General features: G+C 42.7%; 1 protein-coding gene across 1 annotated transcript in view; it reads left to right on the top strand.

Moving 5' to 3' along the window:
* The first annotated feature begins 1,673 nt into the window (after positions 1 to 1,673).
* The window catches only part of LOC120997212 (centriole, cilia and spindle associated protein), an 87,174-nt gene continuing 62,808 nt past the window's right edge, over positions 1,674 to 26,039 (top strand). The window contains exons 1-2 of the mRNA XM_040427207.1: positions 1,674 to 1,745; positions 2,516 to 2,597. The gene's annotated coding sequence lies outside the window, so the exon portion shown is untranslated. The remainder of the gene's footprint in view (positions 1,746 to 2,515; positions 2,598 to 26,039) is intronic.

Raw genomic sequence — 26,039 nt, 5'->3', positions numbered from 1 at the left:
ACCTGGGAGCTGTTCGCTGTGTGTCGGACTTTATGCCCCTGTAATTGCTCATACGGCATAGGTAGGTTAGCGTTAGGTCCCATGCCACTTTGAGATACCTTGATGGGGTGCACGGGCTCCGGTACGTTCTTGATATAAGAATATATTGGCGAAAGTCTCATTTTAATATCAGTGTGAGGGTTTAGCCATATATTGTCAATTACATTTACCATTGTAGTGCACCATTTTTTTTTAAAGAACCTGTTACCCTATTTTGAAGAATTTCTTTATTTTTTCTAAAACTGCATTTTTATTTTTATTTACAGATTTCAAGTTGTCAACAAACGAACAACCAGAACCTGTAAACGAAGGTACGTAAAACCCAAATGAAAAACTATCAATTAGTATTTGGGCCATCGTTTTGTTTGGATAGAAGTTTAAACATTGAATGATTCTTGGCATGATCAGTGGAGTCCCTTGCTCTATTGGGTTCATTATTTTTAGAATTTTGCCAATTTTGTTTCTTATAACATTTTGTTGCTGAGTGGCTCCCAGAGCAAAAGGTGCACTGTTTGTACTTACAATCATTTTGCCATCTGCATACTGACTCATTGTAAGCGAAGCAAATTCTTTTTTGGGAATTTGCTGACGAAAAAGATTAGACCTCTGTGGTAACATAAGGTTAATCCAGAGGCCGAAGTCCTTTGCCCCCCAATTGAATTGCGGATATACTGCAAGTTTTTCAACACTCGCCATATTTATACCATGCGGTACCCCTTTATAGCTTCCAATACGCTATCTAAATGATAAAACAATCCACAACATAGGTCTGGATGTTTCTGATCTAGAACTGCTTATTATGCAGAAGGATTGTAACCAATTAAAGAACATTTTTGCTGAATTATTTTTCTCTTATCATCATCTTTATTGTCTGATTTTAACGTTTCTTTTGCTGATGGAAGGAGAGAAAAAATATCTTTATTCCAAATTTTTTCTTTCATCTGACTTGCCAGATGAAAGCCCAAAGGATATATTTGGCAGGGCATAATTTCTTAAATTTCTTACGAAGTTTCTTTTATGCCGCTGCTCGTTTATAATGGGACAAAACATTTGTCTTTATTTGTGATTTGGGTTGTTTTATCTGAAGGATATGTCATAGAAGTGAAATATTCATTATCTTTATGGCTATCAATATCCGATTGTCTGCCTGAGGATGACCAGACAGGAATAGGATTCTGATAGTATCTTTGTTGGACATGAATGAAATGAATTCTTTAAATAAATGTACCCTTTCCGCAGATAAGGTATCTGTATTAAAAGAAGTGTCATTAATAAAAGTGTCAGTGCACTGCAAATTGCAGTCACTATGATCTGTGGGTGAAATGTATATATTCTCCCCCTCCTGTGGATTGATTGCGGTCCTGCCACGGTTGGAAGCTCGTGCTTTTTTGAGAGTTGAAGCTGGGGTCCGTTGGTGAAGAGAAGATAAATTCCTGAAACTGTCCCTCGTGCTGGCTGATGCAGGATAGTTTTTTATCCTGCGTTTTGCTGACTCCTGAGGTGGTGAGTAGCTCCTTTTTATTTTTCTAGCTTTTTTTGCTGGCAGGGGAGAGAGCGGTGCTCAGCACAGCGATGATGTCATCCTCTGTGTCCGGCTCTGCGCTCCTGCCTAAGGCTGGTGAGCAGACCAGATTCATTGATTGCAGAGCAGACTCAGCGTTGGATCATTCCTGCTGAAGACAGCTGCAGAGCCACTGTTCCCCACCGTGAGTTTCAGCCTTTTTTATTAATTGTATTAATAACCTGCACTTACAAGAAAATGGAAGCTTTATGTTTCCTCCTCCAGGTTTCTTCACTGCCACTTAGGCTACTTTCACACTTGCATTTTGTGCGGATCCGTCAACCGTCTGCATCCGTTCAGAACTGATCCATTTGTATTATCTTATCTTTGTAAGTCTGGACAGATCCATTTGCCTCCGCACGGCCAGGCGGACACCCGAACGCTGCAACCAGCGTTCGGGTGTCCGCCTGCTGAGTGGAGGCTGAACGCTGCCAGACTGATGCATTCTGAGCGGATCCGCATCCACTCAGAATGCATTGGGGCAGTACGGATGCGTTCGGGGCCGCTAGTGAGAGCCTTCAAACGGAGCTCACAAGCGGAGCCCCGAACGCAAATGTGAAAGTAGCCTAAGACGGATCCATCTTGAACACCATTGAAAGTCAATGGAGGACGGATCTGTTTTCTATTGTGCCAGACTGTGTCAGTGAAAATGGATCTGTTTTGCTCAGTTTCATCAGACGGACACCAAAACGCTGCAAGCAGCGTTTTGGTGTTCGTCTCCAAGGCGGAATGGAGACTGAACTGATGCATTCTGAGAGGATCCTTCTCCATTCAGAATGCATTAGAATGCAAACTGACCAGTTTTGGACCGCTTGTGAGAGCCCTGAACGGATCTCACAAACGGAAAGCCAAAACGCCAGTGTGAAAGTAGACTGACTTGAGTGCGCAGTAACAGTCTTTTCTCTTCTTTTATAGGTTCCATCACGTGGTCATCAGTTGCTGTCTCCTCCAATCAAGTTTCTCCAGTGGTGCCTGTACCATCCCTTTCTGAATCCAGGTGAGTAATAAAACAACTTTAATACTTGCGCATGTAAATAGTGGGTGCCTGACACCATGTCCCCCTCTATTTGCATCTGCAAATATGGATTAGCCATTCCCTATTACTAGTGGTGGCTGCACATGCTCCAGCAGCTTGCCCCCTTTCTGCTCTACTAGCGCTGCTGCACTGTTCACACTCAGCGGCCTGCTGACGGCGTTTGGGGTGATACATTGTGTAATGTGTGTGCGCCCCCTCCTCAGAGCAGGAAGGGGCGGTGCCATCCATAGGATCTGGAGCGCTCAGATTTAACCACTTAATCGCCAAGTGTTTATTTCACACCCGCGAGGAACCTGTGATGAGCCACCTGCCTGGCGCAGAGACGGAGGTCGAAAAATATAACCACAGTAATAAACTAACACAGTCTGCCTGGCAGGCCTCCTGATTAGGACTACATATGAGGAGATCGTCCACATATTGTAGAAGGACAGAACCATGAGGGGCAGTCCAAGGGTGCAGTGTAACTTGGAGGACAATGAAGTAGACTACTGGGGAGTCTACATAACCCTGAGGCATTCTACACCAAGTATACTGGCGAAATTTACATGTGAAAGCAAAGAGTGGCCGTGTCTCCTTGTCCACTGGGACAGAAAAAAATGCATTCTTTAAATCAATAACAGAGAAAAACTCTGCATGGGCAGGAATAGCTGACAGCAGAGATGGTACGTCTGGATCCACAGGGGCTATAGGTATGATCTGTGCATTTACCGCTCTAAGATCCTGGACAAACCTAAAGGTATTATATGCCTTTCTCACTAGGTTAATAGGTGTATTATAGGGGGAGATAATTTCCTCAATAACCCCTGCCTCTAGGAATTCCATCTACATAGACTCAATCCCCTTTTCTTTTTCTAGGGAAAAGGGGTATTGTTTAATGTAAACAGGTGCAGCGCCGGGCTTAAGCATTGCCTTATATGGTGTACAAGAGATAAGGCCAACATCTTGGTCAGTATTTGCCCAAACCTCAGGAGATACCAGATCAGGTAGCGGATCCTGAGGTTGGCATTCCAAATATAAAAAACAATTATCCTTTGGAACATGATTGGGCATAACTGAGGATGTGACATGTAGGTGTCCCGTCTTGCTAATCCCCAACTGCAACTTCAACAGAACAAACAAATCTCTCCCTAATAAATTCACAGGACAATTTGGAATGATCCTAAAACTGTGTGTGAACATTGACTGGTGCTGGTATGGATGTTGGATCGAGAGGGTAGGAGTTTTATAAGATCTGGTCAGTATCCCATTAATTCCCACAGAGGGCTCCGCATTCTCTCTTGGACCACTATAATAATCCTCACATATAGTACTACTAGTAGCACCAGAATCCACAAGAAAAGGGAGAGGACGTCCCTCTATGGTTAACACAATCAGTGGTGATTCCTTATAGTGGTTTGTGATGAGAGTGAATGCTAGGATACTGTCCCCCGGGCATCCTTTTTGTGATATCTGCTTCCCCCAGGCTATGGGAAAACGAGGGGTATTATTCTGGGGCTTTGGCAGTGGTGGGGGAAGATCTCGGATCTGAGCTTGTGGGTAAGGTTGGGTGCCTTGAGCTTGGGTATCATTTGGGGCATGTTGCCTGAGTGGGTAAGGGCATCGACTGATCCAGTGGTCAGTCTTACCACAATTAAAGCAACCTGCAGGACGATTTCTATTATTCCCTCCTCTCCCAGAGCATGGCCCTCTACTCCTTCTTTTGCCACTTCCCCTATTGAACTGATTTGAGGGACAATTCCTATCTTGAGTTTGGTAATGGGCCTCTTTATGTCTTTTTATTTCAAAACAACCCGCTGTATCTTTCTCCAGTAACTTATTTTGGAATTGATCTTTATTAAGACTAGGCCATTCGGAGATCATTCGTTTAACAGTAAGCTGGAGATGTGGCTGTAGATTGGTAAGGAAAGTCTGAATGAGCATAGAATGCATATTATCCTGAATACTCATTCCTGCCTCTAGAGTCCAAACTTCATTGAACCTCTTCCAAAAGTCTATAACAGACTCTCCTGACTTTTGTTTACAGGCTACAGCAGTCGGCAGCGAGGACCTAGTCTGAAAACACCTCTCCATTTCACACTTAATTTCTTACCACATTGTGTCTATGCCTGCCTCAGTATTTAATTTATAATTTCCAGCCGGCGTATTCGGAGGCTCTACAGGGAGTGCAGAATTATTAGGCAAGTTGTATTTTTGAGGATTAATTTTATTATTGAACAACAACCATGTTCTCAATGAACCCAAAAAACTCATTAATATCAAAGCTGAATATTTTTGGAAGTAGTTTTTAGTTTGTTTTTAGTTTTAGCTATTTTAGGGGGATATCTGTGTGTGTAGGTGACTATTACTGTGCATAATTATTAGGAAACTTAACAAAAAACAAATATATACCCATTTCAATTATTTATTTTTACCAGTGAAACCAATATAACATCTCAACATTCACAAATATACATTTCTGACATTCAAAAACAAAACAAAAACAAATCAGTGACCAATATAGCCACCTTTCTTTGCAAGGACACTCAAAAGCCTGCCATCCATGGATTCTGTCAGTGTTTTGATCTGTTCACCATCAACATTGCGTGCAGCAGCAACCACAGCCTCCCAGACACTGTTCAGAGAGGTGTACTGTTTTCCCTCCTTGTAAATCTCACATTTGATGATGGACCACAGGTTCTCAATGGGGTTCAGATCAGGTGAACAAGGAGGCCATGTCATTAGATTTTCTTCTTTTATACCCTTTCTTGCCAGCCACGCTGTGGAGTACTTGGACGCGTGTGATGGAGCATTGTCCTGCATGAAAATCATGTTTTTCTTGAAGGATGCAGACTTCTTCCTGTACCACTGCTTGAAGAAGGTGTCTTCCAGAAACTGGCAGTAGGACTGGGAGTTGAGCTTGACTCCATCCTCAACCCGAAAAGGCCCCACAAGCTCATCTTTGATGATACCAGCCCAAACCAGTACTCCACCTCCACCTTGCTGGCGTCTGAGTCGGACTGGAGCTCTCTGCCCTTTACCAATCCAGCCACGGGCCCATCCATCTGGCCCATCAAGACTCACTCTCATTTCATCAGTCCATAAAACCTTAGAAAAATCAGTCTTGAGATATTTCTTGGCCCAGTCTTGACGTTTCAGCTTGTGTGTCTTGTTCAGTGGTGGTCGTCTTTCAGCCTTTCTTACCTTGGCCATGTCTCTGAGTATTGCACACCTTGTGCTTTTGGGCACTCCAGTGATGTTGCAGCTCTGAAATATGGCCAAACTGGTGGCAAGTGGCATCTTGGCAGCTGCACGATTGACTTTTCTCAGTTCATGGGCAGTTATTTTGCGCCTTGGTTTTTCCACACGCTTCTTGCGACCCTGTTGACTATTTTGAATGAAACGCTTGATTGTTCGATGATCACGCTTCAGAAGCTTTGCAATTTTAAGAGTGCTGCATCCCTCTGCAAGATATCTCACTATTTTTGACTTTTCTGAGCCTGTCAAGTCCTTCTTTTGACCCATTTTGCCAAAGGAAAGGAAGTTGCCTAATAATTATGCACACCTGATATAGGGTGTTGATGTCATTAGACCACACCCCTTCTCATTACAGAGATGCACATCACCTAATATGCTTAATTGGTAGTAGGCTTTCGAGCCTATACAGCTTGGAGTAAGACAACATGTATAAAGAGGATGATGTGGTCAAAATACTCATTTGCCTAATAATTCCGCACGCAGTGTATAGTGCTTATAGAGGGGACCTTAGTCAGACATCTCAGACAGTCAGACATCTCCCTTTACAAGCTCTCTTCAAATAATGAAATGTCCCAGATGAAGATGAAGAGGGTTTATCCAGGACACACACAATAAAGTTAGTACATTTTTCACAGTATCATTTGCTGCTTACCTTCAGCATAAAAATTACTTAATGCTTCATAACATCATAACATAACAGAAAGCATAAGAAAGCGACAGAAAAGAAGCGATAGAACTTGGGTGACAAGAGAAATCAAGGTGCAGACTCTATTTGAATTCTTCCCAAAAGAATTCCACTTTTAAACCCTTCCCTAAAGAATTTATCTGTTAGACTTGGCCAGTAGTCTATTTATAGTCTATCTTGCCTAAAGATAGATACCCTTTCTTTCAGTGTGTCTAAAGCAGATTCAAAATAGAAGCAACAGAAAATTTTACGGAAAGCATCGGAGTGTCCCCAGTCCTTAAAGACAGGAATGTTCCGTACTTACCGAATTCCCGTGCACTCTATTCCGCGGACAGAGCCCCCAGCTGAAAGTATAATTTCCTTCTCAATGCACCTTGATTCCTTTCTTTGTCTCAGAAGACAGGCGCTTGGAGAACTAATTTCTCAATGACACACAAAGACAGTATGTCACGAAACAGTTCTGTTTATTCTTGACCATACGGGCCTTTTTATACATCCATCCATACATACAAGAACAGCTGCAGCTCTCATTACAATAATGCTGACTAGGAACAGTTCCTTATACAGACAGAAGGTCAATGTAAATATAGTCACCCTATGATGTCACCTAATCTCCTGTCCTTCATACAGATCATATAGCTTATTCTATTTAACCATTCGGCTGACATGGGGGGCATGATGGCTGACGGGGGGGGGGGGGGGGGCATGATGGCTGACGTGGGGGGGGGCATGATGGCTGACGTGGGGGGGGCATGATGGCTGACGTGGGGGGGGGGGGCATGATGGCTGACGTGGGGGGGGGGGCATGATGGCTGACATGGGGGGGGCATGATGGCTGACATGGGGGGGGCATGATGGCTGACAGGGGGGGGGCATGGTGGCTGACATGGGGGGGCATGGTGGCTGACATGGGGGGGCATGGTGGCTGACATGGGGGGGCATGTCGACATATCATATACTGGTGTCACAATGCGACATACTGCAAAGCAACAGTCGCTAAAAATCTAACTTGGATGGATTTTTTGTGACTGTTGTGTAACAGTCGCAGCACGTTGCTTTGCGACATCATTGAAATACATTACAAAAAATGTGCGACTTTTCTGTGACAAGATGTCTCCCGACACATGTCGCTGTGTAGCCGTACTCTTATTGCATTTTCCCCTGCTTTGTACAGAGATGTTATACGTGAAACATATGGTAGTGGTGAAGCAGTTAGGCCGGGTTCATATCACCACGCCAGCCCACGTGTACTTGCCTGCATAAATAGTCCGGTGGCGGATCACTCATCAGTTGAGCCCTGCAGCCCCACTGAAGCCAGAATCTACCCCAGGACGATGAGCATTGAAGCAGCAATTAACCCCTGGAGAACGAGCCCAAGCGAGGATCTCCCCCTGAAACGAGCAATAACCCCTAGAGACGAGCATCTGGCTGAGTAACCAGTATTATTAACCCCTTCACTGCATTGCCCTGATTATTACCCCTTCCCTGCATTAACCCCTTCCTTGCCTCAATTTGCCCTGCAATATATTATTTACCCCTTCCTTGACTTTACCCTGCCCTGCAATATATTATTAACACCTTCCTTGCCTATACCCTGCCCTGCATTATTAACCCCTTCCTTACCTATACCCTGCATTATATCATTATTAACCCCTTCACTGCTTTGTTGCCTACACCCTGCTCTGTATTGCCCTGCTATATTCCCTGCTTTTACCCCTAGCTTGCCATAACCTTGTGTTAACCACTTTTATCCTGTAGGGACAGTTTATAGCCAGGTGGGTGCTGCTATTAGTGTGTGTGTGTGTGAGTGTATATTTAGATAGATTTTGGAGTGAAATTGTAGATTGTATTATGTTAGTGTAGTTATTAGAGTGCTGTTAGGCTGGGTTCACACGGGTGTTGCGGGTGACGTGCGGGAAAAGATGCGGGTGCATTGCGGGAAAATGTACGATTTTTCCCAGCGAGTGCAAAGCGTTTTAATGTTTTGCACGTGCGTGAGAAAAATCGGCATGTTTGGTACCCGGACTTCTTCACAGTTTTTATTATTTTCCCTTATAACATGATTATAAGGGAAAATAATAGCATTCTTAATACAGAATGCTTAGTAAAATAGGGATGGAGGGGTTATTAAACTCACCTCATCCACTTGTTCGCGCAGCCCGGCTTCTCTTCTTTCTTCTGGTGATGGACCATGTGATGAGCGCAGTGATGTCACCAAAGGTCCTTTTCTCCCAGGTCATCAAAGAAGAAGAAAGAAAGAAAAGAAGTCGGGCTGGGCGAACAAGTGGATGAGGTGAGTTTAATATATATTTTTTTATAAACCCCTCAATCCCTATTTTACTAAGCATTCTGTATTAAGAATGCTATTATTTTCCCTTATAACCATGTTATAAGGGTAAATAATAAAGATCGGGTCCCCATCCCGATCGTCACCTAGCAACCGTGCGTGAAAATCTCACCGCATCCGCACTTGCTTGCGGATGCTTGCGATTTTTATGCAGCCCCATTCAAGTCTATGGGGCCTGCGTTGCGTGAAAAACGCACAATATAGAGCATGCTGCGATTTTCACGCAATGCACAACTGATGAGTGAAAATCACCGCTCATGTGCACAGCCCCATAGAAATTAATGGGTCCAGATTCAGTGCGGGTGCAATGCGTTCACCTCACGCATTGCACCCGCACGGAAAACTCACCCGTGTGAAAGAGGCCTTAGTGTTGTACCGGGTGCGTCTATATGTATATATATTTATATAACCATTTATATAAATATATATAGATATAGCATAAATAATTGACTGTAAAAGTGTTATTGGTTTAATAAATACTTTATTATTCAAATGCAGCTTATAGTCTTTTGTTTTCTGTCGTAATTCAACGCTTGCAGTTCAGAAAAAGGTAGCAACAGGTAGAATAAATAGGCAAAGTCAACAGTAGATGATTCTACGCCTATTTATTCATATTAATTATTAATATTAATCCAAAATATTAAATAATTAATATTCCCTGTAAAAAAAAAAAAAGCGTATACATTTTTTTTAACCAAACTGCAGGATACAAGCACGTGGTGTGCTGCTTTTTTGTATCCTTTTTTTGTAACGTATACGTCAAATGGAGGCATAAAACGTGATGTGAACCCACCCTTACATTCAGTTGTGGAAATGCCACTGAGGAGGATGAAATCCACAAGAGAAATCTGCTGTATAAATTGACATGCTGCGGATTTCAGATCTGGAATAACACCGCTTTAGGGATCATGCACACGGCCATTGTGCGGTACGGATGGATCACGGACCCATTCAAGTTGAACGGGTCTGGATCTGTCTGCTGAATCCGCACTGATGTTGCCAGTGTATTGGGGACCCCAAATTGCCAACTAACGGCCGTGTGCATGAGCCCTATGGGATTATACACAGGCATATTATGGCTCTGTTTGTCATTGGCCTTGACCATCCCTTGGTATGCCTCTGATTTCATATGGAGGGGTATTCCGTCATAATGGTAGCATACTCCAATCAGACTGTTTTTATGGAGAATATCTCCACATATGGGGAGGGGGGGGATTTACTAATGTGGTGTTGCTATTTGCATCTGTGCCAAATTTATGACAATGGAGCACAGTAGGATCGCACTGGGTATGCAGCCGGCACCTGCGTACATTTGTATTTAGGGGTTAATTATATTAATTGGTGGTCCAGTGGCCACAGGGTCCCCTCCCCTCCTCCTCAGTATTTTCATTGGTGGCAGTGGCAACTTTCGATCAGAGCCCCAGCAGTGAAATCGCACAAAGCACGGGGCAGCAGGGACAGTGTAAAATCCTGTTCACCTTAATAGCTCTCTACTAGGGTGAATAGAAAAAGGGTTTTAGCCCCCTAAGGGGGCTAATAGTTATTTAATAAAAAAAATGGAAAAAGTAAAAAATAAAGGGAACACTTAAACAACACAATGTAACTCCAAGTCAATCACACTTCTGTGAAATCAAACTGTCCACTTAGGAAGCAACACTGAGTGACAATCAATTTCACATGCTGTTGTGCAAATGGGATAGACAACAGGTGGAAATTATAGGCAATTAGCAAGACACCCCCAATAAAGGAGTGGTTCTGCAGGTGGTGACCACAGACCACTTCTCAGTTCCTATGCTTCCTGGCTGATGTTTTGGTCACTTTTGAATGCTGGCGGTGCTTTCACTCTAGTGGTAGCATGAGACGGAGTCTACAACCCACACAAGTGGCTCAGGTAGTGCAGCTTATCCAGGATGGCACATCAATGCGAGCTGTGGCAAGAAGGTTTGCTGTGTCTGTCAGCGTAGTGTCCAGAGCATGGAGGCGCTACCAGGAGACAGGCCAGTACATCAGGAGACGTGGAGGAGGCCGTAGGAGGGCAACAACCCAGCAGCAGGACCGCTACCTCCGCCTTTGTGCAAGGAGGAACAGGAGGAGCACTGCCAGAGCCCTGCAAAATGACCTCCAGCAGGCCACAAATATGCATGTGTCTGCTCAAACGGTCAGAAACAGACTCCATGAGGGTGATATGAGGGCCTGACGTCCACAGGTGGGGGTTGTGCTTACAGCCCAACACCGTGCAGGACGTTTGGCATTTGCCAGAGAACACCAAGATTGGCAAATTCGCCACTGGCGCCCTGTGCTCTTCACAGATGAAAGCAGGTTCACACTGAGCACATGTGACAGAGTCTGGAGACGCCGTGGAGAACGTTCTGCTGCCTGCAACATCCTCCAGCATGACCGGTTTGGCATTGGGTCAGTAATGGTGCCCTCCATGTGCTCGCCAGAGGTAGCCTGACTGCCATTAGGTACCGAGATGAGATCCTCAGACCCCTTGTGAGACCATATGCTGGTGCGGTTGGCCCTGGGTTCCTCCTAATGCAAGACAATGCTAGACCTCATGTGGCTGGAGTGTGTCAGCAGTTCCTGCAAGACGAAGCCATTGATGCTTTGGACTGGCCCGCCCGTTCCCCAGACCTGAACCCAATAGAGCACATCTGGGACATCATGTCTCGCTCTATCCACCAACGTCACGTTGCACCACAGACTGTCCAGGAGTTGGCAGATGCTTTAGTCCAGGTCTGGGAGGAGATCCCTCAGGAGACCGTCCGCCACCTCATCAGGAGCATGCACAGGGGTTGTAGGGAGGTCATACAGGCACGTGGAGGCCACACACACTACTGAGCCTCATTTTGACTTGTTTTAAGGACATTACATCAAAGTTGGATCAGCCTGTAGTGTGTTTTTCCACTTAAATTTTGAGTGTGACTCCAAATCCAGACCTCCATAGGTTGAAAAATTTGATTTCCATTTTTATTTGATTTTTTTTTTTGTGTGATTTTGTTGTCAGCACATTCAACTATGTAAAGAACAAAGTATTTCAGAAGAATATTTAATTAATTCAGATCTAGGATGTGTTATTTTTGTGTTCCCTTAATTTTTTTGAACAGTGTATAAACAATAAAAAAAATAAACACATTAGACATTGCCACGTCCAAAAAAAGTCCAAACTATTAAAATATAAAAAACATTATCTCCTTTGCGGTGAACGCATGAAAAAATGAATGCGGTGAAAAAATTAAAAACACTCGATTCGTCATTTTTAGTCACCTTGTCCCCCCAAAAAATAGGATATAACTTTTCTATTATGGGCTGGACTTTCCATAAAATGTGGAATGCACGTGGCTTTTTTGGCATTTTATTTTGTTTTCGTGTGGTAATGTAAAGGGGGAATATTAATCATCAATATTTATGCAAATATCAAAAATTTATATTCATAAATCGGAGGAGCCGTCTATTGATGACTCCGCCCATTTATACCTTTATATAATATTACAATACTTTCACTATACTTTGCCTTACGCTAATCACTAAGCTAGCTGCATGCGCCTTACTAAACTATCTATCGCTAATAACCACACATTACACAGATAGTTATATATAAAACACAGTATTTATTATTACCAACAATACACTAAGCACGCAATACACTAACAATACAGTACTATAAATACAGCACTAAACTACACTACACAGTTCCCAAGTTCCACCCACAAACTAACTATACAATACACATACACACACGTATTAGCAGCCCACCCCACCTGTCTCTATTTACTATCCCTATGGGGTACGACTAGAGTTAATGGTGGTCTTACAGGGGTGTAAGTAAACCACAAATAATGGGGTAAGGTACCGTGACAATGGAAGGATAATCGGGGCAAGGGTATATCAGGGGCACAGGATCAGGGAAATCAGGGCAGGGGTTTGGGGGACCAGGGTGCCCAGTACCAGGGACACAAACAAGGCAAGGGTTAATCAGGGCCCAGGGTGCACATCAGGGCCCAGGGTGCACATCAGGGACACAAACAAGGCAAGGGTTAATGCCTTGCAAGTATAAGGGGATTCAGCAATGCAGGGGGTAATACCCTACAAGTGTACAGTGAGGCCCAGGGGTTATTCAGGGGAGTAGGGGTTTGGATAACCAGGGGGGGAAATAGGGGTTAACCAGGGGGGGGGGGTCACTTACAACAATACAAGTCTAATTATACGCTATATCTATATATATATTTATAGATCAATCGTTATAATATATATACATATAGACGCACACACCACAATACAAACCTCACTACTCTAGACAATTCCCAATTCTACCCCACACTCTAGCTGTACAATACACATACATACATTCCTTAGCAGCACACACTCAGCTACTACTGGGGTATGCAGGCAGATTACAGGGCAGCTACAGGGGTATGAGTTGGTGGTAGGGAAGGGGTGAATCAGGGCAGGTGTATTAGGGGTCTGGAGGGAAAGGGTTACTCAGCCATTCTCAGGGCCATGTGGCCTCTCTTCCTTCAGGGTGCAGCTCCTATGTGTCTCTCATTGCAGTCCAGGAATCCAAGAGACTGCACCTCTGCCCTGCTTGGGGCTTTATAGCCCAAATGCAGCCCCCTCCTCCTTCTTCAACAGGAGGGTGATGACATCACGTGGGGTCGTGTGACGGAATGCTAGAACTGAAACAAAGGACTTCCTGCACAAGCTGTAAGCCCCCAGCTGCTACATAACATCACACACTCCCACGTCATAAACGAACCAGGCTGATCAATCAATATATATATATATATATATATATATACAGTACAGACCAAAAGTTTGGACACAACTTCTCATTCAAAGAGTTTGCTTTGTTTTCATGACTATGAAAATTGTAGATTCACACTGAAGGCATCAAAACTATGAATTAACACATGTGGAATTATATACATAACAAACAAGTGTGAAACAACTGAAAATGTCATATTCTAGGTTCTTCCAAGTAGCCACCTTTTGCTTTGATTACTGCTTTGCACACTCTTGGCATTCTCTTGATGAGCTTCAAGAGGTAGTCCCCTGAAATGGTTTTCACTTCACAGGTGTGCCCTGTCAGGTTTAATAAGTGGGATTTCTTGCCTTATAAATGGGGTTGGGACCATCAGTGGCGTTGGGGAGAAGTCAGGTGGATACACAGCTGATAGTCCTACTGAATAGACTGTTAGAATTTGTATTATGGCAAGAAAAAAGCAGCTAAGTAAAGAAAAACGAGTGGCCATCATTACTTTAAGAAATGAAGGTCAGTCAGTCAGCCGAAAAATTGGGAAAACTTTGAAAGTAAGGGCTATTTGACCATGAAGGAGAGTGATGGGGTGCTGCGCCAGATAACCTGGCCTCCACAGTCACCGGACCTGAACCCAATCGAGATGGTTTGGGGTGAGCTGGACCGCAGAGTGAAGGCAAAAGGGCCAACAAGTGCTAAGCATCTCTGGGAACTCCTTCAAGACTGTTGGAAGACCATTTCAGGGGACTACCTCTTGAAGCTCATCAAGAGAATGCCAAGAGTGTGCAAAGCAGTAATCAAAGCAAAAGGTGGCTACTTTGAAGAACCTAGAATATGACATATTTTCAGTTGTTTCACACTTGTTTGTTATGTATATAATTCCACATGTGTTAATTCATAGTTTTGATGCCTTCATAGTCATGAAAATAAAGCAAACTCTTTGAATGAGAAGGTGTGTCCAAACTTTTGGTCTGTACTATATATATATTTTCTATATATATCTATCTATATATATATATATATATATATATATATATATATATATATATATATATATATATATACACATACACATACACATACACATACACACACACACACACACACACACACACACACACTACCCAACCTGGGGGCACTTAGGTATATACATGTTTGGGGCACATCTACATGCATGTCCATATAATAAGTCCACCTGCATATGGATATATTATACATAGAGATGTATGCTGACAAGGGGGCATACATACATCTCCATGTATACACCCATACCACCTGGACCGGCCCATGCAAAAGGGACAATATACATGCATATATGTAAGGACATATATACATATATATTTAAATCCAACACGTCCCTCAACAGGTAACGAGTATCGCACTACTTTTTTATGGTATCGAAATCAAATAAAAATTTTGGTATCGTGACAACCCTAGAGCACAGTAATAATACATTTTGCATAAGTACAGTTTTTAAAACGTCACACTTCATAAATATGACACAAAAGTAATCTACCCTGAAATCAGCGGATCCGTGCTGCCGCTAGTGCACGCGTAGTTTTATTCCGGCCGCCTCTCGGCATGTTTGCCATGCTGCTGCCGGAACTCCGGCCCGCCCCATTATAGCCAATGGGGCCGGAGCGGTAGTCCGGGGGCACGCGTGCACTAGTGGCAGCACGGATCCGACACGCTGTTCATCCGCCGGAACAGCCTGATGGAGTTCCTTGCCGCTAGTGTGAAACTAGCCTTAGGCTACCTGTACACTTTGCAAAATACGTGTGTATTTTCTGAGCGGATTCACGTGCAGAAAAACCGCAGTGTATTATAGTACCAGCAAAGAGTATGAGATTACACTTTTTCATGTACACTAGATTTTTTTTCAGAAACTGGCATGCCATGTGGAATTCAAAATCTGTAGCATGTCAATTTTGTTTATAGTTTTAGATGCAGATTTTACCCTTTCAATGGAAGGATGAGAACGCTTGAACGTGTTGTCACTGGCCTAGGGAAAGCTCTGAGCACCACTGCTTTCCCAAGCAGCTGATTGGTGGGGTTTCCAGGTGTCGGACACCTCCAATCAGATACTGATGACCTATCCCGAGGATGGGTCATCAGTATTGGGGCTCATGCACGCAAACTTGTTTTTATCTGCATCTGATCCGCATTTTTTGTGGGTTAAATGCGAACCCATTCATGTCAATGGGGCTGCAAAAGATGCGGACAGCACACCGTGTGCTGTCTGCATCTGTATGTCCGTTCCACAGACCTGCAAAAAATTAGAACATGTCCTATTCTCGTCCGTTTTACGGACAAGGATAGCACAGAGGGCAGGATGTTCCATTAAATGCAGAACACACTTGGCTGGTGTCCATGTTTTGCAGATCCACAATTTGCAGACCGCAAAAACGACAACTGCTGTGTGCATGAGCCCAAAAAGTCTTAAAAACTTATAATTGAATAACATTTTAGGGTTATTTTAACTCTTTGGCAATGAATCTCTCAGTCTCTAGCTTGGCTGCTTTTATCTGTCTTTTAGATATTTTAGTTTTTTCCTTATCATTTTTCAGTGCTTCCCTACTACCTTCCTTTTTAGTGATTTAAAAGCTTTCTTTTAGTCATTTATTGTTCCCTTCTATTTGTCCACATTATTTCTCACCCTTTCATTCCCATAAGGTATGTACCTCTCACAATGAGAGTTTAGGATGCTTTTAAAAATATCCAATTTTGTGGCTGCACTTTTATTTTTGAGGACATTTTTCCAATTAGTGAGGCCAATGGTCCTTCTTAGCTGGTCAAATTGTGCTTTTTGGAAGTTTGGCGTTTTTTGTGCCTCCCTGAAGAAACACTCTTTTGACTGACATTTGGAAGGTTATTATGGTCGCCATTTCCCAGGTGTTCCCCAACGTTCACATCTCTTGCTTTGTTGGGTCCATTGCTTAGTACTTAGTCAAGTATGGCTATCGCTCTACTCGGGTCCTGAACCAGTTTGGAACAATAATTGTCCTTGGTTATTCTACCCACAAGGAAGCCAATGTTCATTTTCCTCACTTATACATCAGTACTTTTTCTACAACTTGCTGTTCTCTAAGGCTACTTTCACACTCGCGTTTTGACTTTCCGTTTGCGAGATCCGTTCAGGGCTCTCATAAGCGGTCCAAAACGGATCAGTTTTGCCCTAATGCATTCTGAATGGAAAAGCATCCGCTCAGAATGCATCAGTTGACCTCCAATCAGTCTCCATTCCCCTCTGGAGGCGGACACCAAAACGCTGCTTACAGCCAAACTGATCCGTCCTGGCACACAATGTAAGTCAATGGGGACGGGTCAGTTTTCTCTTTCACAATCTGGCACAATAGAAAACTGATCCGTCTCCCATTGACTTTCAATGGAGTTCATGATGGATCTGTCATGGCTATGTTACAGATAATACAAATGGATCCGTTCATGACGGATGCATGCGGTTGTATTATTGTAACGGATCAGTTTTTACAGATCCATGACGGATCCCCCCAAAACGCGAGTGTGAAAGTAGCCTTACAAGAAGCTTAATGGCAAAATTCATAACAGGTGTTTGATCCATAAATTGCCCAATAAATTTCCTGGTTCAATTAGAATTGGTATTTAACCGCCTCCGGACCGCCTAACGCAGGATTGCGTTCCGGAGGCGGTCGATTCATTCCTCCTAGACGCGCCGGTGCGTCATCTCGCGAGACGCAAGATTTCCTGTGAACGCGCGCACACAGGAGCGTGCGTTCACAGGAACTGCAGGTAAATGAGCTGATCTACAGCCTGCCAGCGGCGATCATTCGCTGGCAGGCTGTAGATCCGATTTTTTTAACCCCTGAAAGGTATATTAGACGCTGTTTCGTTAACAGCGTCTAATATACCTGCTACCTGGTCCTCTGGTGATCCCTTTTGCTTGGATCGACCAACAGAGGACACAGGCAGCTCTGTAAAGTAGCACCAAACACCACTACACTACACCCCCCCCCCCCCCCCCCCACAGTATTACTCATACAGCCAATGCATTCCAATACAGAAGCATTGGAATGCATTGCAAAGGATTAGACCCCAAAAGTTCAAGTCCCAAAGTGGGACAAAAGATAAAGTGGAAAAAAAAGTTGAAAAAATAAAGTTTTCCCACACAAAATTAAAGTTTCAAGTAAAAATAAACAAAAATGTCATTTTCCCCAAATAAAGTAAAAAAAAATTGGTTAAAAATAGGAGGGGGAAAAAAAGGTATACATATTAGGTATCACTGCGTCTGTATCAACCGGCTCTATAAACATATCACATTACCTAACCCCTCAGATGAACACCATAAAAAATAAAAACTGTGCTAAATAAACCATTTTTTTTTGTCACCTTACATCACAAAAAGTACAACAGCAAGCGATCAAAAAGCCGTTTGCCCACCAACATAGTACCAATCTAACAGTCACCTCATCCCGCAAAAAATGAGCCCCTACCTGAGACAATCGCCCAAAAAAAAAAAACTATGGCTCAGAATATGGAGACACTAAAACATCATTTTTTTTGTTTGAAAAAAGCTGTTATTGTGTAAAACTTGCATAAATAAAAAAAAGTATACATATTTGGTATCGCCGCATTCGTATCGACCGGCTCTATAAAAATATCACATGACCTAACCTCTCAGATGAACACCGTAAAAAAATTTCAATAAAAACTGTGCTAAATAAACCATTTTTTGTCACCTTACATCACAAAAAGTGTAATAGCAAGCGATCAAAAAGTCATATGCACCCCACAATAGTGCCAATCATACCGTCATCTCATCCCACAAAAAATGAGACCCTACCTAAGATAATTGCCCAAAAACTGAAAAAACTATGGCTCTCAGAATATGGAGACACTAAAACATGATTATTTTTTTTGTTTCAAAAATTATATTATTGTGTAAAACTTACTTAATATGTATACTTTTTTTTATTTATGTAAGTTTTACACAATAATATAATTTTTGAAACAAAAAAAATAATCATGTTTTAGTGTCTCCATATTCTGAGAGCCATAGTTTTTTCAGTTTTTGGGCGATTACCTTGAGTAGGGTATGATTTTTGCGGGATGAGATGACTGTTTTATTGGCACTATTTTGGGGTGCGTGTGACTTTTTGATCGCTTGCTATTACACTTTTTGTTATGTAAGATGACAAAAAATTGTTTATTTAGCACAGTTTTTATAAAAAAAAAATTACGGTGTTCATCTGAGTGGTTAGGTCATGTGATATTTTTATAGAGCCGGTCGATACGGACGTGGCGATACTTAATATGTATACTTTTTTTTATTTATGTATCGCCACGTCCGTATCGACCGGCTCTATAAAAATATCACATGACCTAACCACTCAGATGACCACAGTAAAAAAAATTTAATAAAAACTGTGCTAAATAAACCATTTTTTGTCATCTTACATAACAAAAAGTGTAATAGCAAGCGATCAAAAAGTCACACGCACCCCAAAATAGTGCCAATAAAACAGTCATCTCATCCCGCAAAAATCATACCCTACTCAAGGTAATCGCCCAAAAACTGAAAAAACTATGGCTCTCAGAATATGGAGACACTAAAACATGATTATTTTTTTTGTTTCAAAAATTATATTATTGTGTAAAACTTACTTAATATGTATACTTTTTTTTATTTATGTAAGTTTTACACAATAATATAATTTTTGAAACAAAAAAAATAATCATGTTTTAGTGTCTCCATATTCTGAGAGCCATAGTTTTTTCAGTTTTTGGGCGATTACCTTGAGTAGGGTATGATTTTTGCGGGATGAGATGACTGTTTTATTGGCACTATTTTGGGGTGCGTGTGACTTTTTGATCGCTTGCTATTACACTTTTTGTTATGTAAGATGACAAAAAATTGTTTATTTAGCACAGTTTTTATAAAAAAAAAATTACGGTGTTCATCTGAGTGGTTAGGTCATGTGATATTTTTATAGAGCCGGTCGATACGGACGTGGCGATACTTAATATGTATACTTTTTTTTATTTATGTATCGCCACGTCCGTATCGACCGGCTCTATAAAAATATCACATGACCTAACCACTCAGATGACCACAGTAAAAAAAATTTAATAAAAACTGTGCTAAATAAACCATTTTTTTGTCATCTTACATAACAAAAAGTGTAATAGCAAGCGATCAAAAAGTCACACGCACCCCAAAATAGTGCCAATAAAACAGTCATCTCATCCCGCAAAAATCATACCCTACTCAAGGTAATCGCCCAAAAACTGAAAATATTATGGCTCTCAGACTATGGAAACACTAAAACATGATTTTTTTTTTTGCTTCAAAAATGAAATCGTTGTGTAAAACTTACATAAGTAAAAAAAGTATACATATTAGGTATCGCTGCATCCGTGACAACCTGGTCTATAAAAATATCACATGATCTAACCTGTCAGATAAATGTTGTAAATAACAAAAAATAAAAACGGTGCCAAAACAGCTATTTCTTGTTATCTTGCCTCTCAAAAAGTGTAATATAGAGCAACCAAAAATCATATGTACCCTAAACTAGTACCAAAAATACTGCCACCCTATCCCATAGTTTCTAAAATGGGGCCACTTTTATGGAGTTTCTACTCTAGGGGTGCATCAGGGGGCCTTCAAATGGGACATGGTGTAAAAAAAACAACTGTCCAGCAAAATCTGCCTTCCAAAAACCGTATGGCATTCCTTTCCTTCTGCGCCCTGCCGTGTGCCCGTACAGCTGTTTACGACCACATATGGGGAGTTTCTGTAAACTACAGATTCAGGGCCATAAATATTGAGTTTTGTTTGGCTGTTAACCCTTGCTTTTTTACTGGGAAAAATGGATTAAAATGGAAAATTTGCCCAAAAATTTAAATTTTAAAATTTTATCTCCATTTGCCAATAACTCTTGTGGAACACCTAAAGGGTTAACGACGTTTGTAAAATCAGTTTTAAATACCTTGAAGGGTGTAGTTTTTTTAGATGGGGTCACTTTAATGGAGTTTCTACTCTAGGGTTGCATCAGGGGGGCTTCCAATGGGACATGGTGTCAAAAAAAACAGTCCAGCAAAACCTGCCTTCCAAAAACCGTATGGCATTCCTTTTCTTCTGCGCCCTGCCGTGTGCTCGTACAGCGGTTTACGACCACATATGGGGGTGTTTCTGAAAACTACAGAATCAGGGCAATAAATATTAAGTTTGGTTTGGCTGTTAACCCTTGCTTTGTAACCAGCAAAAAATTATTAAAATGGAAAATCTGCCAAAAAGTGCAATTTTGAAATTGTATCTCATTAATTCTTGTGGAACACCTAAAGGGTTAACAAAGTTTGTAAAATCAGTTTTGAATACCTTGAGGGGTGTAGTTTATAGAATGGGGTCATTTTTGGGTGGTTTCTATTATGTAAGCCTCGCAAAGAGACTTCAGACCTGAACTGGTCCCTAAAAATTGGGTTTTTGAAAATTTCTGAAAAATTTCAAGATTTGCTTCTAAACTTCTAAGCCTTGTAACATCCCCAAAAAATAAAATATCATTCCCAAAATGATCCAAACATGAAGTAGACATATGGGGAATGTAAAGTAATAACTATTTTTGGAGGTTTTACTATGTATTATAGAAGTTGAGAAATGTAAACCTGGAAATTTGCAATTTTTTTTAAAAAGTTTGGTAAATTTGGTATTTTTTTATAAATAAAAATGAATTTTTTTTTATTTCATTTTACCAGTGTCATGAAGTACAATATGTGACAAAAAACAATCTTAGAATGGCCTGGATAAGTCAAATCATTTTAAAGTTATCAGCACTTAAAGTGACACTGGTCAGATTTGCAAAAAATGGCCAAGTCCTTCCTTAAGGGGTTAAACAGCTGTTCTAGGACGGCTTACATTTCACAAGATGTGCACTGGACTGCGTGGTCAATAATGAAGCACATACTAAGGGGATTACACAACAGAGAAAGAAAAAATACAGCAATGCAAACAACGGACTTACTGAAGTCTCTTCTTAACCCCTTCAGTACCAGGCCCCTTTTCACCTTAAATCCCAGGCCGATTTTTGCAAATCTGATGTGTCACTTTTTGTGGTAGTAAAGCCCTATTCAGCTGCTATCCTGTACAATGGAGTCACCTTAGCCCTGCTGTGGTCGGCGTATGTGAGTGGTCCGAATGGACCTTATCTTTTTTTCAATATATGGTGTACTTTCTGTACTAACCTTGGATTTCGGCCAATTATTAGTAACTCCAATATCATTCTGATATCTAGGCTTTTCTTTATATCTCTTTGTTTATTTTGGTTTACCCTTGATTTTCTATTATTTATCCCGATGAACCTAAAATCCATCACTAATTTATAAGGCAAATGCGTCGGGATCTTTATATCTCTATTTCTGATAGGGTATACAGGGGCACAATAGGATTAGATACGGGAACAGAGTGCAACTACCATACAGGTGCATCTCTGGGCTGAGGCCCCTTTCACACGAGCCAGTATTAAGCGCAGGTCCAATGCGCGATGCGAACGCATTGCTCCCACATGGAATCCGTTCCCATTAATTTCAATGGGGCTGTGTACATGTGCGTTGGTTTTCACGCATCACTTGTGCGTTGCGTGAAAATCGCAGTATGTTCTATATTCTGTGACTCTGGCCCCATAGAAGTGAATGGAGCTGCATGAAAATCACATCTCATCCGCAAGCAAGTGTGTATGCGATGCGTTTTTCACGGATGGTTGCTAAGTTGTTTGTATACCTTCAGCTTTTTATCACACGCTTGTAAAACGCATTAAATCGCATTGCACCCGCGCGATAAAAACTGAGCAACTGAACGCAATCGCAGACAAAACTGAATGACTTTGCGAAATTGCACATTTTTCACTGAACGGATCTAATCCGCACACGCTCGTCTGCAAGGGGCCTAAGGGAGCATGTAGGAACAGTAATCCCACATCACTATTCCGCTTGCTTTGTTACCCTCATATTCTATTGTGCCTTTCTCTGCACCTTTTATATCTAGCAGCATTACACTTGGGTCTGATTTAAAGGATAACTGTCACATTTAGACCCTACTTTCAATTTTCATAATTCTCATATATATAGTTACTAATAACATGATATTCCAGAATCAGTTACTATTAGACTGACTTACCCCATATTTAATAAGATTCAGCCCTTAGCAACCAGTCTGCATAAAACTGCAATTTCACTATTCAGTTAAGATGGCCGCCTCACCCTGAGGCTAATCCCGCCTGCCCTCATTAGCCAGTAACAATAGCCCTCCAAAAGTGTCAGTAACCAGAGCCCTCCCCACTAAAGGGTTAATCTCCTGCAGCACAAACGGGTCCTCTTACCAAATGTTGCTTTCATTTATACACTGAGCAGATGGCAGATCTCCCTTCCCTGTTGTGCGCTGCTTCCACTCTGCATTCTCCAGCTCTGCTGAGCGAGGGCGCGTCTGCGCAGGGACAGGGAGAAGCGCACACAGCCCAGGCACTGTTATCAGCTGCTGGGGAGGACCTGGCTTTAATCATTTACTTACAGTCCCTGGCTGTCAGTAATGTGACCTTGCACGCAGCGTGCTTCTGCGTGCTCCGTCCTTCAACAGATAGACGGACCATGCCTAGCAACCCTATTTTAAGCACAGGTAAAAATAGGCAGTACAGGGAACAAAAATGTGGAATTAAGGGGTAATTGAATACACAGTGAAAAGTTGAAATAGTGCCACCAATGTGATATTAACCCCTTAAGGATGTAGGGCGTACCGGTACGTCCTAACTTTAAATAGATATTTTCCGGCGCCGCGGGGGTTAATCGAAATGGGACCCCCTCGTATCGGCGATCGCCGCAAACCGCAGGTCAATTCAGACCTGCAGTGTGCTGCGATTTCTGCAGTTTCTGATCCCCGCGGTCCCTGACCGCGGGGATCAGAAACTTTTAGTATTCCTAAAATATATCTGTATCCCCCCCCTGCACCCCTGAGTGATTTTAGCCCGGTGGACGGTGCAGGGGGAGGGATGCGGGCGGCGGGCGGTGCGGCAGGCGGGATCGCGATCCCCCGCCCGCCTCCCCTTGAATAATCGTTGGTGTACAGTGGGTATACCAGGGTGCCAGCACATTGCTGACACCCTGGTGTAAACGGCTGACATCTGTGCAGATGTCAGCCGTTTAACCCTTTCCATACCGCGGTCCGTACGGACCGCGGTATGGAAAAGGTTAACTGTCATCGGTCAGGGAGCTCCCTCCCTCTCCCATCGGGGGGCTGCTGTGCCTTTGCAGCCCCCCGATGGAGAGGGAGAGTGCCCCCCGACAGCCCTCTGCCAGCCCCGTGCTCACCCTTCCCCCGTATGCGAAGTTGTGGCAGACTGGGAAGGTTCCCATGGCAACAGGACGCCTTCTCAGGCGTCCTGCTGTCCATGGTGCTGAACAGATCTATGCTAAAAGCATAGATCTGTTCAGTGTAAGTAAAATACAGTACAGAACCCTATATAGTGTACTGTACTTTATTATACAGACATCAGACCCATTGGATCTTCAAGAACCAAGTGGGTCTGGGTCAAAAAAATGCAAAAAAATGTAAAGAAAAAAAAAACATTTATCACTGAATAAAAATTAAAAAAATAAAATACACTACACATATTAGGTATCGCCGCGTCCGTAACGACCTGATCTATAAAACGGTCATGTTACTTTCCCCGCGCGGTGAACGCCATAAAAAAATAAAAATAAAAACTATGAGAAAATTAAAATTTTGCCCACCTTACTTCCCAAAAAAGGTAATAAAAGTGATCAAAAAAGTCGCATGTACGCCAAAATAGTACCAATCAAACCGTCATCTCATCCCACAAAAATCATACCCTACCCAAGATAATCGCCGAAAAACTGAAAAAACTATTGCTCTTAGACTATGGAAACACTAAAACATGACAGTGTAATAGCAAGCGATCAAAAAGTCATATGCATCCCAAAATAGTGCCAATCAAACAGTCATCTCATCCCGCAAAAAATGAGACCCTACTTAAGATAATCGCCCAAAAACTGAAAAAAACTATGGCTCTTAGACTATGGCAGTGCTTCTCAAATAGTGGGGCGCGCCCCCCAGGGGGGGCGCCAGGCTCCGTAAAGGGGGGCTCGTTCAGGGCCGGCCTTTGGGGTGTGCGGGCTGTGCGGCCGCACAGGGCGCCATAGCAACAGGGGCGCTGGGCGGCCGACAGCTCGCAGTGTAATATGCGGCAGGGAGATGAGCGCTTCCATTGTGGAAGCGCTCATCTCCCATCTGATCAGGCGCTGGACGCGATGTACGGAGCGGGGGCCGGGGGAGGGACTGGGAGGAGGAGCTGGGGGCCGGCAATAGCGGTCACTGTACTATAGCCCCGCCCCACCGCTCCCTCCGGTATACTAATATAAAATGTATTATTGAATTAAAAGTTATTAAACATGCCCCCCTTACTCCTAATAGTACCGTATATCCGAATTTCTTCTGTATAATGCCGGCAGGCAGGTCGGGCGGCCGGCGCGTCTCTCAGTGATGTCACGTGCCTGCGCCGCCTGCTTTATGAATGAAGCAGGCGGCGCAGACAAGTGACGTCACTGAGGGACGCACCGGCCGCCCGGCCCGCCTGCCGGCATTATACAGAAGAAATTCGGATATACGGTACTATTAAAAGTGAGGGGGGCATGTTTAATAACTTTAAACGGCAGCGGCGGGCACACGGAATCTGTGGATGGCACAGTTAAGGGGTGGGGGTTTGTGGATGGCACTGTTATGGGCTGGGGGGGGCACTGTGGATGGCACATATATAACAGTGCCAGCCACAGATCCCCCTGTAACAGTGCCAGCCACAGATCCCCCCCCCCATAAGTGTCCGTCATCCACAGATCCCCCCCATAAGTGTGTGTCCGATCCACATTTCTTTCTTTTTTTATTCTCTTATACGTTAATAAGGATACAGTGTTATGCAGAGGTGTACTTATAACAATTTTATAGACAAATGATACTATTTACAGTCGCGCGGGGGGCGCAAAATGTTTTCTTCTTCCTAGGGGGGGCATGACAGAAAATAATTGAGAAGCACTGGACTATGGAGACACTAAAACATTTTTTGGGTTTTAAAAATGAAATCATTGTGTAAAACTTACATGAATAAAGAAAATTGTATACATATTAGGTATCGCCGCGTCCTTGACAACCTGCTCTATAAAATTACCACATGATCTAACCTGTCAGATGAATGTTGTAAATAACAAAAAAAAAACGTGCCAAAAAATCTATTTTTTGTTACCTTGCCGCACAAAAAAGTGTAATATAGAGCAACCAAAAAATCATATGTACCCTAAACTAGTACCAACAAAACTGCCACCCTATCCCGTAGTTTCTAAAATGGG

The sequence above is a fragment of the Bufo bufo genome, chromosome 4 (assembly GCF_905171765.1).
Source record: "Bufo bufo chromosome 4, aBufBuf1.1, whole genome shotgun sequence".
NCBI lineage: Eukaryota > Metazoa > Chordata > Amphibia > Anura > Bufonidae > Bufo > Bufo bufo.
This window is presented reverse-complemented; position numbering and strand designations above follow the sequence as displayed.